The sequence below is a fragment of the Musca autumnalis genome, unplaced genomic scaffold (genome assembly GCF_047663935.1).
Source record: "Musca autumnalis isolate F117 unplaced genomic scaffold, ASM4766393v1 scaffold_5, whole genome shotgun sequence".
NCBI classification, from domain to species: domain Eukaryota; kingdom Metazoa; phylum Arthropoda; class Insecta; order Diptera; family Muscidae; genus Musca; species Musca autumnalis.
The window spans coordinates 211,560,973-211,572,145 of record NW_027412088.1 but is presented as its reverse complement, the minus strand read 5'-3'; the positions used below and the strand labels follow the sequence as shown (position 1 = coordinate 211,572,145).

The 11,173-nt window shown below is 33.3% G+C and overlaps 1 long non-coding RNA gene across 1 annotated transcript; it reads left to right on the top strand.

Annotated features, from left to right (window-relative positions):
• Window positions 1-8,885: 8,885 nt before the first annotated feature.
• Window positions 8,886-10,120, top strand: LOC141406575 (uncharacterized). Its single transcript, XR_012413437.1, has 3 exons — window positions 8,886-9,168; window positions 9,224-9,340; window positions 9,406-10,120. It is a non-coding gene; the product is annotated as an uncharacterized lncRNA (long non-coding RNA).
• Window positions 10,121-11,173: the final 1,053 nt, after the last annotated feature.

The window sequence follows — 11,173 nt, the reverse complement described above, 5'->3', positions numbered from 1 at the left end:
ATTTCGCATACAAAAATGAAATCTTCTCATTTCGTGATTTCAGCGAAATCAACATCGAAATCACAGTACTCGTGATATACAACCCTGTTTTTGCCTAAAAAAGTACCAAAAGTTGAAACACTTTTCAATGTAACAGCTATCATATTCAGATGCCATAAGCATGCTTCTAGTTTTTACTATGCCAAATTTGTATAGCAGAAAACAGGAGAGGAGGGTGTTTTTTATTCAGCGCTATTTTTGTTTATAGAACAGTGCAAGTTTTGCTAGATTTCGGAGTACGGGAACGCATTTGTAGCACGAAACGAGAAAACTTTTGCAAGTAGTAATATTTTGCAGGTTCTGAACACAACTTTTATATATCAAAATTTATTATTATGATGTCTCAACTATAAAATCATTTATTTATTTTTTTCATTTGTTGGCATTATACCCAATTAATACGATATATAGATAATATTTGAAATAAAGCAGTAAAGTTCTATATTGTCGTATTTTTTGATGACTAATTCAATTTACAAAAGCTTGTTTTGAAAATTCATGCTCGATCAGCTGCGCATATGCATCTACCTTGATTATTGTGATATGTTTGAAATCAACAAAAAATAAGTGTAATAGCACGGTTACACTACAGCTTTTTGCCGGGTTAACCCACTTCATGAGGATTAATTGCTTAATCTGGTAAAATCTGACCAGATTTGCCATACAAAAATTAAATCCTCTCACGGCTTGGTTTATTTTAAATCCGGCACAAATCCACCAAAAATACAGTGTTGTATTCGGTATTTATGCAAAAAAATCCAACTCTACTCAAAAAGTACCAAAAGTTGCAAATGTTTTTGCAACAGAGTTTGTCGTGTTTTACACGTTTACGATTGGTCGCATGAGATTTTATGGAGTTAATAAATCTAAAGTTATTTGAAAATCATAAAATTATTTATTTTTTTCATTAGACACTTTTTTAACAAAATGTACGCTTGATGCCATGATACAAAACTGTATCCCTGTGTGTAAGACGATATCTATATCTGATAAGAGGGGACGATATCTCATACGAGAAATTGTAAAAGTGTAACACACGACTTTATTAGTTATTTTGTATGTATACGTAAACATTCATCAGCTGACAGTTTATATCCTCGAAAAGCTAAGTGTAACCAGCAAAGATTAACCCACTGGATCTATTAAACCCAGTAGGTTAACCTTCAATAGTGTAACCGGGGTATAATGCTTAGTTTACATTTGGCGTCGTTTCGAGATTTCGAAGGCGCTTCGTAATTTCGCACGGAATCAAAATTTATCATGATTTCGCATACAAAAATGAAATCATCTCATTTCGTGATTTCAGCGAAATCAACATCGAAATCACAGTACACATGATATACAACCCAGTTTTTGCCTAAAAAAGTACCAAAAGTTGCAACACTTTTCACGTATCACAATAAACAATGCAGATGGTCAATTGCTGCAACAAAAAATTTTAGTATCAAAATTGTAAACAATGCGAAAAAATATTAAATTCCTTTGTTGCAATGCTATTTTTCATTGTGTTCCCGTACTTTTTTAATGGTAATGTTAGAAAAAAGAGCAAATTGTCAAAAATTGCTTCCCCATACAAATTTCTTAAAAAATACGGGAACGGAAAAATAATGGAAATTGCAAAAACTCCAGCATAAATGTCTAAATAAACGTATCAGCTATCATATTAGATGCCAATGAACATGCTTGCTGCTAGTTTCTACTAGGCAAAAATTGTATGGCAGAAAACAGGAGAAGAGGGTGTTATTCGGCGCTATTTTTTGGTCTGTTCCTTTACTTTTAAAAATGGTAACAGTGGCAAAAAATTGTGAACTGCTCTCATATAATTTGCGTGCTTTTTAAAGTAAAGGAACGCTTTGCAGGTTAAAAATGGTAAAAAATGGTAACCTCAGGTACGTAAAGGAACAGAGCATTTGTTTAAAGAGAAGTGCAAGACTTCCTAGATTTCGGAGTACGGGAACGCATTTTTAACACTAAACGGGAAAACTACTGCAAGTACTAATATTGTGCAACGATGCCTCAATGATAAAATCATGTTTTATTTTTTCATTTGTTAGTACTATACACAATTAATACGATATATAGATAATTTTCCAAATAAAGTTGTAAAGTTCTATATTGTATAGTTTTTGATTATTTATTCAATTTACATCAACTTGTATTGAAAATTCATGTTCGATCAGCTGCCCATATGCATCCACCTTGATCATTGTGATATTTTTGAAATCAACAAAAAGGATTTCGTGAAATCCAGTGGATTTTGGAGCGCAAGTGTAAACTTGGCATAATACTATGTTTACATTTACGAAATCCATTCGATTTCAGCTGTCAATCCCAATGCTCAAACGTCAAATGAAATCCAAACGATTTCAGATGAGTTTTCATTTGACGTATTCAATTCTTTGACAGATGAAATCGAGTGGAATTCGTAAATGTAAACATAGTATAAGTCTTCTTTTGTTATAGTTTCGATTTATCGAACCGATTTATACCCAGCAAAAAAAAATGGAAGTGGTGCAAGTTGGAGTGAGGATTTCATTACATGGATGGATGCGCTTCCAGTGGACTAATGAAAAAGGCAATCCTTTTCCTCACATTTGGATTACATCCAACGAGCACTTTTATGTATAAACGATAAAAAATTCAATTTTCATTCAACAAATGAAATTAAAGTAATACGGCGTTTATATTATAGTTTTTTGCAGGGTTAACCTTCTTTATGAGGATTTGTTTGAAGTATATACAATGGAAATGACATTTGAAACCCAGACCCACTGGGTTAACCTTGTTATATATAAACGGCCTATAAGAATAAAATTAAAATGTCTTATTAATGGCCTGTTCCCGTACTTTACAAAGTGGTAAAAGTCGTAAAGATTTTCATACAAATTTTGTGTACGGGAACGCAAAACTCGTAAAAGTGGTAAAAATTGTAAAAATGGAGTGCTTCCTAGCTGCGTGCTGCGGAAGCAAAATGGAGTGCTTCCTAACTGCGTGCTGCGGAAGCAAAATGGAGTGCTTCCTTTCTGCGCGCTCCCTTGTAAAATTCACTGAGGAATTCATAGAAAAAGAAGCACTTCGTGACACTTGCACCAGTGATTTAACTGCTTCCGTGGATGCAAACTTTTTGCTGGGTAGCGTTCCGGTTAACTTGAAGTTAAAAGTGATGATTGAATTTCAAGGAGGAGCTTCTTGTCATTAACTTTCAATGTGAAAATTATAGTTGAATGCCTCCAAATTAGTTTATTTTGCATTTTCAAATCCATCAGATAGTAAAAGAACACATGTAATAATGGCCCTAAATAACATATCGCGGATATTTAACACGATCACCACAAGAAATTAAATGTTTACAATCAAAAGTGCGTGAGCATAAATTACTACTCAAAAATCAACGAAAGAAAAAAACATAAATAGGCGTTTACACCAGACAGTTTGTCTTCAAATAAAACTCTGATTTATTAACACGTACATACATTTCTCGGCTGTCTTCCAGCTGTCCATCATTTGGTTAACAAATTTTTGACATTTTTGTGAAAAAGAAGTGAGACGATAATTGAAATACGTTGAAAACAAAAGAACAAAAACAAAATATTTGAACGGAAAACAAAAAGAAATCGACGATTTTTATTCATAATTTTACAACTGTTTTTGCAGTTGTCTGGACGCCTACGTCACACGGGCAAGTTTTATGTTTTTGACAATCAATACATGAACTCAACTGTCCTGTCATGTGTAAACGCAGGGTTAGGGTAAATCATAGCTTTGTTCCAGTACTTTTTGAATGGCAAAAGTTGCAAAAGAGCAAACTCTTAAAAATTGTTTTAAAATACACATTTGCTCAAAAATACAGGAACGGAAAATAGTAGTTCCGTGTTAATTGTCAAAAACTAGGAAACTGCCAATATTATACATACACAATAAAAAGAAAAAATAACATACAGAAAAATTGTTGCCGAAAAGACGAACAATTAATTTTAACAAGATAAATAACAATCTTTCTAAAAAAAATGGATATTAACAACTTGAATAATGTGGATGGTGAGTACACTTTTGCATATTGTATATTTTATCCTATTTTTAAGCTTCGTTCCCGTACTTTTTAATGGTAAAACTCGTAAAAGAGAGAACTGCAAAAAATTTTTTCTCACACACAAGTTTTTTGAAATAGTTCGGGAACGGAAAAATGGAAAATACGTCAAATAAACTGGAACAAATGTCAAAGTCGGCGTATCAGCCAATCAGACGCCGGCAACCATGTTACTATTTTTTACTCGCCCAAATTTGTCGTGTAAAAAGTTTTTAAAGACTGTTTTTTAAACAGCTGATTACAATTTTTTTCTTTTTATGGCCTAATCTGTCAAAAGCAGGGTTGACATTTTGTACTGTTTTTGACATTATGCAATCATAAAGGTAGATGCATCGCTGAATTGTTCCAACAAAAAACTTCTGCTGTAACACTATATCTTAAAATTGAAAACAAGAAAAAAATGTGTATTCGCGTGGCAAAATAAAAATGTTGATTTTTTTTAGCAAAACTTACGAATGAACGATTTATCAAATATTGATATTAATTTAAATTTGTTCCAAAAGTACGGGAATGTAAAAATTAAAATTTTTGTAAAAATTCTGCTGACATTTATCTGCAAATCGGATGCCAGCAATCACGATGTCAGATTAGCCAAACTTGTCAAGTAGAAAATAAATTAATGACATTTTTTCACTGTCATAAGTTTGGGAAGAACTTTTGCTATTTTTGGAACACTTTTCCAACAAGAATATTCTGGAGCCTAGCTAAAGAAATGTTTTTACCAAGGCATACAGAAGGTCGGTCAATTAGTGTTCTGTTAACAACTTTTGACAACAAACATAATAGATTGTTCATTATTGTGATTTGATTTCCTTTGTATTTTATGTCACAATAATGTATTTGACAGTAAACAAGTCAGGGCTGAGTGTCCGACTGTATATACTGTGGTTTTTACTCTATATGGCACTTTTAACATATAAAAAGTGAAGCTCTAAGTTTTTGTAATACGGGATAGCTATGCAGGTACATCTACCATTATTATTGTACCATGCCATTTGACGTTTTAGGCCATGGCTGCAGGCTGGAATTTTTCAGTGATTTTCATACCTGGCCTACCTCTACTTTATTGTACCATGAGAGCGTCATTCAGCGCCATTTTTGTTTAAAGACAAGTGAACATTTTACAACTTTTTTTGTGTACGGGTACGCTTTTTCGAGTAAAATGTGTAAAAATTGTAAAAGCTTTTTAGTTCTGGAACACAGCTTTAGTGTTTTTATACAAATTATTCCAGAAGATATTATTGAATACGAAGGATTGGATTTCGCAACAACTATCCAGGGGAAGCAAACTTGGTTGGATGCCCCAACAAAATTAATGTTATCCCTATTGGAAGAGCTGCTCCCAAAGGTTGGGAAAAGCGTACATTTGAAGAATAAAAAAAAACTTTGGGAGGCTATTGCAGAGACTTTAATGGTAACAGTGGCAGAAAATGGTAAAAGTGGTAAACTGCTATCATATAAATTGTATGCTATTAAAAGTAATGCCAAGTTTACATTTGCGCTCTAAAATCCACTGGATTTCACGAAATCCTGAAATACATCCCGGTGTTTACACTTATTTTTTGTTGATTTCATACATATCACAATGATCAAGGTAGATGCATACGTACGGTGACCAACCGTACTCTATTATAGAGGACAGTACTCTATTTTGGGTGTCCGTACTCTATTTTTTCAACGTACTCTATTTGTCCTCTATTTTCATCATATGTACTCTATGTCCTCTATTTTTGATTTGTTTTACAAATACATGTGAATACAAAGGTAATAAAATGAAATCCGAGAAACCTAGGCAGAAATTTAACCAAATATTGTCACTCGTTTCAAATCACTGTTTATTGATTTAAACACTTCCGCACGCGCTCAAACTAATTGCTCAAACATTTTTCTACTCCTATTGAAACACCTCAAAATCGTGTAAGCCGGTTAATGAAATGTGCAAGGATCCTCTAGCATGGCGATCTTGCATTATCAGTTTATTCACGGCTTCAATGTTTTCTGTCACAACGGCAGTTTTTGGACCACCCTTACTACTTTCTTCGTTGAGCGAGCGTCTACCACGATTGAATTCATTAAACCAATTTTTCACAGAGCTCTGTCAGTAGTCACACGTACATTTTATTCGGTAAGGTAGATTGAGTTTTTGAGATACAGCTCTACGTTTTGCACGGTCAATGAGGACGCACCTTTCAGAATTAGGGGCAAGTGTCACAGACATAACCAGGGTGTCACCTAATCTGACAAATGATGTCGTTTCTCTTGGACGTATACAGTTTGCCGTAAAATATATTGAGTGTTTGGTAGAGAGCGGGAAGGATAGAGCTCCTCCACAATCAATTTTACAAAAACTCAATTTACTTTATGGCAAACCTTTTACGTGTGACTACCAACGTTTTGGAGTCGAGCTATTTTTGTTTCGACTCCGACTCCGGAGTCGACTCCGAGGATAATTTCTAACGACCAAATATACACAAGTTTCCAATTTTTCCTATACGTTGGCCTTTTTCTGAGGTGTTCCTTGAAAAGAACATTTGTCGAATTTAATACACAACTACAAAACATCTTTTTTAAAACTTCTACAATTATAATAAAATACAAGATCGTCAAAATTTGAAACTTTGTGTATCAGGTTCTGAAGTGGGCAGGCTTTCGCTCGGGAATATGAGCAATTTGAGATCATTATCTTCTTGGAATATCATTGATCATATTCTAGATAAAGAATGTGTGGTATCTAAAACAAATATTTTAAAATATTTATACATTTCTTATCGAATATTGAGAAATCGACCCAGCTTGCAAATTCACGCTAAAGTTGAAACTCTAATTCGATTGTCATGGACTTTTAAGTTTGCCTTAGAGTATTAATTCGACCAAAAGAGTTCTTGAAATTCATTTTTGATAAATGTAGAAAAAATTATTGGAGTCAAGTTATTTTTTTCGACTCAGTCTCCGATTACAGCATAATTGCTCGACCCCAACTCAGACTACGAAACCCTATTGACTACTAACTATAGGATGTTGCTTCATCGCGTCGTCATCACGTAGAAAATTGTGAAAAATGGTCGGACGAAAATGTTCACAAGTAAATTTCATATTTTTTGTAAATTAATTCTTCAAGTCCTGTAAAAAACGCAGTACGTGGTACGTCAAACCGTACTGAGTACGCTTATGCTAGAAAATTTTAAGCTTTCCAGTGGTAATGGTAAATGGCGCCTGACTTTGTTGTCTAGCCTAGAAACTTATGTAGTAGCCCTCGTATGTGTACTCTATATTCATCGAAAAATATTGGTCACCGTATGCATACGCGCAGCTGATCGAACATGAATTTTCAAAACAAGTTGTTGCAAATTGAATTAGTCATCAAAAATATACGACAATATAGAACTTTACAACTTTATTTCGGAAATTGTCGTAAAACTATCTATATATCGTATTAATTGTGTTCCCGTACTCCGAAGTCTAGCAAGACTTACACTTCTCTTTAAACAAAAATAGCGCCGAATAACACCCTATTCTCCTGTTTTCTGCCATACAATTTTGGCATAGTAGAAACTAGAAACATGTTCATTATCATCTAAATACGATAGCTGATACGTTGATTTCGTTCCCGTATTTTTTAAGAAATTTGTATGGGGAAGCAATTTTAGACATTTAGCTCTTTTTTCTAACATTGCCATTAAAAAAGTACGAGAACGCAATGAAAACTAGCATTGTAACAAAGTAATCTAATATTTCTTCACATTGTTTAAAAATTTTGATTCTCAAATTTGTTGTTGCAGCACATGGTAGAATAAGAAAAGGTAGCAGCAATACACAGCTGACTAAACTGGGTTGTAACGTTAGTGTCAAATTTCATATGACATTTTTTACATTTATTTCTATTTCGATGTACATTAGGGACAAATATTTTTTGAGAAAAAAATATATCATTCGGAAAAAAACATTTCCCAGAAAGACTTCTTCATATCAATGATATGTAACCTCCTCCAAGTTCGAACGATAAGCCGCGCAGTAAATCCCCGCTTGTAGAGGCGATACAACGTTTGTTAATATGTGAGGTATTTTGTTAAAATTTAAAAAACTAAAGCCCTAATAAAAATGCGCTTCTTTGATTTCTAAAACAAAACATTGAAACAGCTTCTCCTTTTTCTATGAATTTCCAACGACCCCAAACTTTTCTGCAAGAATTCTACTTTCTGCGAGAATTTATGCGTTTAGTGGAATGATGTGGAAGCATAAAAATTTAAAATGCAACGAATTTTCATTCATGTTTTCCAAAATATTCAATCAAATGTGAAAAATATTAGTTTTATAAATTCCAATAATTTATAGACATTTCCTTGTTTTGTTTACAAATACAACTGGCAGTAACGTTACAAACAAAAACAAATTCCTTTGTGGTTGTTGTTCGAGTTGTATTTGTTGTAGTATTAACTTTACCTTGTATTTGTTCTACCATGGTTGCAGCAATTGACCATCTACCTTGTTTATTGTGATACGTGAAAAGTTTTGCAACTTTTGGTACTTTTTCAGTCATAAACAGGGTTGTATATCATGTGTACTGTGATTGCGATGTTGATTTCGCTGAAATCACGAAATGAGATGATTTCATTTTTGTATGCGAAATCACGAAACGCCTTCGAAATCGCGAAAAGACGCCGAATGTAAACCAAACATAGGGGAACACTTTGCAGGTTAAAAATGGTAAGAAATGGTAACCTCAGGTAAGTAAAGGAACACAGCTTAAATGTCAATGGGTAAGTTAAAAACGCAAATGTATGTGCAGGACCATGGTACAATTATTACAGGTAAAAGCAAGAGTTGTTGTACAACAATCCATACAACAACCACATAGAAATTTGTTGTTGTACGTAATACTAGTGTCAATCTAATTTTTCAAAAATGTAAACAAAATATGAAATATAAATACATACATATGTTTTGAAGTTTCATAATTGTAAATTAAAAAAATGAATAAAAACTAATTAAATTAAAATCAATAACGTTTCTGCTTGGTATGTTCCGTAAAAATGTTGACAGTAGTAAGTATTAATGCATCTAAATATCCAGAATAAAATAATTCATAGTTTATTTCAGATTATCCCAAAAATTGTTGGCTGAAGTTCCTAGATGCAAACTTGGTTCACTATTTTCATCCCTACAGGTGTAAGGATAAAAAGTGGTAACGAAAGGAGAGTGTCAACGTGCATTATAGTAAGTTTAGATTTTCTGAACGTGGGTTATGGTCTGTTTAATCCATTGCTTGACGTTTTGTGTAGCTAAAAACAACAACCACATAGGATTGCTTTCGTGATGCCAACCACAGCAACACCTGAGACTAGACTGCTGTTCTGATACCTCTTCCTTAGCATGTGCCAGTAGCAAAACAACAAGCTAAGACAGATTTTGAGAAATTTAATTATACTGAAATGTCCACCACCGATTTGGTACAGAATTCTGGCAGAATGCGAGTGGAAATTATTTGCATTATAACAAATGCTTAAAATTAATCTTTTTCTAACTATAGCATCTATCAGGTCCATTATGAATTGAAAGACAAAGATTTCCGCTATGAGATGAGTTTGGTTGGCAAAGAAACAAATGGAGTACACCGTCTAAATTAAACATTTCGGAAATCTTTTATGACGACATCGCAGCTAAATATGAGATCGGACGAAGCATACATATGTGGGACCTTAAGTCATATTTGAAAATATTCCGACTCAATTGGATAGAGCAACGTACACGTTTCAATTTTTATTAAAGTATACATTGCTAAATACATATGTTTTCAAACCAGAATTTGTGCATTATTGACAATGTTGTAAGGTATCACCTTTTTATTATACGCATTTAACGTGAACATCAGACTAAAATTGCTATTGCAGCCATGAAACAGTATAAATTGAGTCTGAATAAATGTTGCAGTTCTATTAACAAGATGCAGTCGCAAAAGAAGTTTAAAACGCATTGCTAATTATACATTTTTACAGTTAAATGGTTTGTTCCAGTATTGCGAGAATCTACTAATTTTTACTATTTTTTCCGATAACATAAAGGAAAAAATGTTATCGTAGTAAAAAATAGTAGCTTCTTGCAGGTTCTGGAACAAAGCATATAATATCATTTATAGATGGACTCAAATATCGATTACAATTTAATCAATAATCAAATTTATGTTTATGCATTTTATTAAAATTAACTATTATATACATTTGCATTAAAACAATATACATCGACTAATATTGAAACTTAATATTAGGAAAATTCGCGTAAACATCTATTAAACATTCAAAATAAAAAAATTATGTTTATAATACAAAAAGCAGCCAAATTCGATCTTAAAATGCATTAGGAAGTCTGTCATTTGTATGCTCTCTCAATATAACAAATATTAACAAGTAAGAAAAGCGTTAAGTTCGGTCGGGCCGAACTTTCTATACCCTCCACCACAAATTTCAGCCATTTCGGTGGATTAATGTGGCCACAACCTTCAAAATACCGAAATTCGGAAGGTACCGTTCTATGGGGGCTATATGATGGCGTGGACCTATACCTACAAATTTCTGGGGGAAAGTTTTATACGCCTAAAGAAGACTAAATACCAAATTTCAGCCATCTCGGTGTGATAATGAGGCTAAAACGTTCAAAATATCGAAAATCGGGAGATATTGTATTATGGGGGCTATATCAACACGTGGATCTATATAAACATTTTATGGTAGAAATGTTTCTTAGCCTCTGGAAACACAAAATACAAAGTTACAACCGATTCTTTGGTCAAATGGGTCTAATACATTCAAAATATATTAAAATGACGCGTACTTTATGGGGGCTTATATGGGGGCTATACCAAAACGTGGACCTATATAACCCAACTTTGGTAGGAATATTTTCTGACCTCTGAAGACACAAAATACCAAATTACAACCAATTCTGTGGTCAAATGGGTCAAATACATTCAAAATATATTAAAATGACGCGTACTTTATAAGGGGCCTTATATGGGGGCTATACCAAAACGTGGACCTATATAACCCAACTTTG